This window comes from Capsicum annuum, chromosome 9 (genome assembly GCF_002878395.1).
Source record: "Capsicum annuum cultivar UCD-10X-F1 chromosome 9, UCD10Xv1.1, whole genome shotgun sequence".
In the NCBI taxonomy this organism is placed as follows: Eukaryota; Viridiplantae; Streptophyta; class Magnoliopsida; order Solanales; family Solanaceae; genus Capsicum; species Capsicum annuum.
In genome coordinates, this window is record NC_061119.1 from 85,995,562 (window position 1) to 86,000,516 (window position 4,955).

At 29.5% G+C, this 4,955-nt stretch overlaps 1 long non-coding RNA gene across 2 annotated transcripts in view; it reads left to right on the top strand.

Moving 5' to 3' along the window:
* The first annotated feature begins 572 nt into the window (after nt 1-572).
* Nucleotides 573-4,955, top strand: part of LOC124887346 — a 9,753-nt gene continuing 5,370 nt past the window's right edge. Inside the window, exons 1-2 of one of the 2 annotated variants that reach the window (XR_007044896.1) lie at nt 573-1,098; nt 1,763-2,272. This is a non-coding gene — a long non-coding RNA (uncharacterized LOC124887346). Of the gene's footprint in view, nt 1,099-1,762; nt 2,273-4,955 lie in introns of those variants that run through there. The other variant, XR_007044895.1, reaches the window with a different exon arrangement.

A 4,955-nucleotide genomic window follows, 5' to 3' on the forward strand; every position in this document is an offset into this window, starting at 1 on the left:
TTGAATTTAGCCAAAATTATTAAAATTTGACCGTAATTAAATCAAATTAGCCACAATTGGAATGCAATTGGCTAATGAATTTTCAATTTGACCAAAAATTAAATAAAATTGGCTAAATCCTAATCTAATTGGGGTTATCTTTTAAAATAACGCCAAAATCCTCTTTTACAACCCAACAACCCCTTTGCCATTTTTTAAACTAAAAATTACATAAATACACAACTTATGTTTCAAATATTACAAAAAATCCCAACTCCCTAAACATATTACAAAAATCTCAACATATACACAAAATGTTATGTATATGTCGACTATGTTATGTATATTAACAGGGAGAGAGGGTAAAGTAATTAAAAAAGTGGGAGAGAATGTAATTATTTTTAAAAAAGTTTATTTATACTTTTTTTTAAACTAAAAATTGAGCCACCAGCCCAAAATCCCAGCCATTCCAACCCAAACAACACATCAGCCAGTCCAGCCCAATACCTAACTCCCAAGCCGACCCAGACCCGATCCATATTCCCTTTTCCCTTCCCCTTACCCGATTAAAACACTTCAGCAACCCGATTCAACACCTAACAAAACAACAACCAACATCAACAACAATTTCAACTTCAACAAAGCGTACAACAACAACCCACAAAACCCCACATCAACCCAAAGCCTTGATTCTTTTCCCCTTTTCCCACTCACCTCCATCTCTCTGTATGATTTTTACCAGCTTAAACTTTATCTTCAATTTGAAATACACAATCAAAATTCTCAAAAACACCCCTAAATTTTCCATTTCCCACACCGAAAATTCATCCTCAATTCCATTCAATTTGTTCCTATAAATATCCTCACTATTCATTAGTGGAGGGGATGGTTGTTCTGAGGCAAGAACCCCAAGTAAGAAATTTTGCTAAAGAACAAGGAGATTTTTAGGACCTAAAAAGAGTTGAAATTCTCTTTAATCGGCTAGGATTTTGAACTTCGGTCCTCGGCCTGGAGTTGTGAGAATTTTGGCTCAATCTTTTTTAATTTTCTTGTGTTTTGGAATCGAAGAAGTCGGTAGTCATCGTCCACTCGTCGTCCCAGTTGGCTGCTCGACAAAAGGTGAATATCATTTCTCTTCCATTAATATGTCATATGTATTAAAAGTCAATGTTAATGCAAATTCGGTATTAGTATGTTCAAAGTTCCCTGCCTAGATATCAATTCTTGTCCGTTTTGATTTTAATATGTTTGTTCTGTCTGGAATTCGGGTAAAGATGACTATAGACGTATGTGATGCCTATCTAGTTTTGGTTATGTCTTCTTTTTCCTGTGTTTCCAATCAAGTGTCAATTAACTCATCTTGCGTCTGAAGTTAAAAATAAGGTATTAGCCTTATACCTTTCATCAAAATATTGCTTTAGACCTGTGAAGTATTCTGTTTTTCGTGTTTAATTTGCTTGAATGTCTCATTTATGATTGAAGGCACCACTACCGTGTAATTTGTAAATTCATGGAGTTGCCTTGTTTGACTGTTGCTTAAATCAATAGCATGTTCATGTCCTTTTGGTGTTTAACGCCTTTGCTATTCTAGTGTTGTTGATTAGTTGATTAAGTCAATTTTTTTCTTCCTATTATTTTTTTTCTCCCTTTGTGTCAAAGTTTTACCAGATTGAACATAGTCTGAAAAATTATTTGTAACGCCCATAAACTACTCGTGTTGTCTTACCTTGAATAAATGAATAAGCTAATTTGATATGTTTCCTATTTTTCTTGATCCCAACAGGCTCCCAAGTGTTGAAACTTATTTGAATCTTACCTTTAGCATCTATTAATTTTTTTCTATGCATGTGAAACTTTATCCAAGTCCAAATGGACTCTATGTCTTCTACGTTTCCGCAATGGGAAAAGAAGGCCCGTATCATTTTGAGTCCAGTCTCCAAAGTAGTCCGAATGGACTTATTTTTTTGAAGAAAACAAGGCTGTATACATGGATATACAGTAGTAGTATACAAAGGATATATGACAGGAATTAAGGAATGGAAGCAAATATATAGTTCGAAGACAAAATATACATTGATATAAAATGCATTCGCAGCGGTATGCATAAAAACACAAGGATGAAGGGTTTTGATATACAACGGCTAAAAATGGACTTAAAGTTCATAACTTTGCAAGACCAAGAATTGGACAGATTTGAAATAGGTTAGAAAGAGGCCCAAATCTCTACTTTTCTTCCTTTATTTTCTTGTATTTGATTTGATTATTTGCATCTAATTTAATTAATTAATCTAGATGAATCCTCGGGGAGCAAATTTATGTCAAAATTATTCATTTTATTTATTTATTTATTTATTTATTTATTTTTATTTTTCTATTTAGGCAGACATAAGCTTATAGAATAACCTGAGGATTTTGTCATATCCTTTTATAGCTATTAAATAGCTTAAACCCATGTTTAAGATATTGAGTTTACTATTTAGCCCAAAGTTTATATTCAGATAAAATTGTTAAAGTTAGAATTTTGAAACTCTAGTGTTTAGTTTATTTTAGCAGTTAGAATAAATTAAAGGTGAAGTTTCAAAAATAGCAAAAGTTTGGCACAAAATCCACCTTCCATAACCACACTTTACATATTTACCATTTATAGTCGATGTATTCGATTAACAACCGTTGTATTCTCTTTTATTCAGTGGTCTGTATTCATAAAAAAATATAAATACAATATATATTTAGTCTCGCCAAAAACACTATTTTTTTTCTTTTTTATTTTTTATATTTTTTCCTTTTTCGTGTTTTCCTCATTTTTTTTCTTCTTTTTTTATTTTTTTCGTTTCTTTCTTTTTGCTTTTTTCTTCTTTTTTTTCTCGTTTCTATCTCTAACTTCTATTTCTCTTTCTTCTTTTCTTTTCTTCTTTGATTTTTTTATTTTCTTTTTGTACTTATTTTCTTTATCATTTTTTTGGTTCTATTTTATATTTTTTTTATTTTCAAAAAATATGACTACTCGAGCACAAGTCATGGATGATAATGTAAATATCACAATTATTATTGTATTTGTAGTCACATCGTCATTTGTATTTTTGTATTCATTGATACACCTGTATCTGTATTTGTATTTTGAAGTTCACACTTGTATTTGTATTTTGTAGTTTGCATTTGTATTTGTATTTTATAGTTCGCTCTTGTATTTATATTTGTTAGTTCGCAGCATCATTTATATATTATAGAATTCGCACTTGTATTTTAAAGAACTATTTTATATTTGTATTTTATAATTGACTGTATACTTGGATTATATTTGTATTGTGGTTTTATTGTGTTTGTATATTTAGATTATATTTGAATTATATTTGTATTTGTATTCTATTTTCGTCGATGCCTTTTTATTTTTTTAAAATTATTTTATAGTTGTAAGTTGATTGCATGTTGTATTTAGTTGTGGCTATATATAATTTATCATTTGCATTTGTTGGTGTAGTATACCACAATTACAATAAATGATTACAGTTGAAAATAAAATGAACAAAAGAGCGAAGGAAATGAAATAATCTTCTTCTTGGCTGAGACATAGATATCTCGCTCTCTTTAAGGAGATTCAAGCCTACTGCGGCATAATCTACACCAATCCAGCAGTGTATTTCGTGACTTGTCCCCTCTAGGATAAACAGCCTATAAACAATGTATAACTCAAGCAACTCTGGATTAGTTGAAGAGTCCAAAGCTCCATCATAAGAACACCTTCAACATATATTTACTTTCTTTTTTTTAAGTGTATATAGTTAAAGACTTAGAATATTTTCTTTGTCTCAACTCATTCTTTCGCTAATATAATTACTCACTTTTGTATACTGAATATAGTTGTAGACTTAGAATATTTTCTTTGTCTCAATACTGTCTTTCACTACTACACACAATAATCCTTTTCACACTTATCATATTATCTTGTACATTATCATATTATCTTGTACATGCAAGACTACCTCTATTTATAAGTGAGGTATTCATCCTTCTATTGAATGGGAAGAATAAAGTGGAAAGATCAACCGTCTTTAGGTTACAAGAGTTACAAGAAACTAATGGCACTAATATCCATGAGAGTTACAACAAAATAATGAGAGAAGTTACAAATTACTAAAGGTCATATTCTACCACCATTAACAATTAGAGTAATGTGGGTAGATAAATAGTCTTGTTGTTACATATGTTACGTGAAAATAATGACCATGGATTTACAACAACTAATGGTCATATGAGTTTCAAGACATAATGTGGTAGATTATTGACAAATAATGTGTTCGAAGTTACAAGAGTTATCATAATATAGTGATACCACTTTCTCCACTTTATGTCCATAAATTATCATGCAACTTAAGACTTTAATATTAAAATGCATAATAACACCAACAATCTCTGTATACAAACAAGTAAATGCATTAATTGCATTTCTTGATTCTAAAATATATAAATATGTAATGTATCATTTGATACAAATGTACCGTTTTGTATTTGTATGTCAAAATTATCATTCGTATTTGTATATAAGCAAATATCACTTGATACAAATACAATTACAAACAAATGAAACAGATGATTTTACAAATACAAATACAATATGTATTTGTATATATTGTATTTGTATAAATATTTGAATTGAATTTATTTGTATCAATAAATACAACTAGTATCAATAAATACAAATAAATATTCATAGAAAGAAAATCAATCGTTCTCTTTCAATAATTGAAAAATACAAATGGTAGTTCGCATTTGTATGTTATAGTTCACACATGTATTTGTATGTTATAGTTCACATTTGTATTTGTATTTTATAGTATTCACTTGTATTTGTATGTTATAGTTCACATGTCTTTGTATTTTATAGTTTGCACTTGTATTTATATGTTATAGTTCACATTTGTGTTTGTATTTTATAGTTCGCACTTGTATTTGTGTTTGCTAGTTCACATAAATGAAAA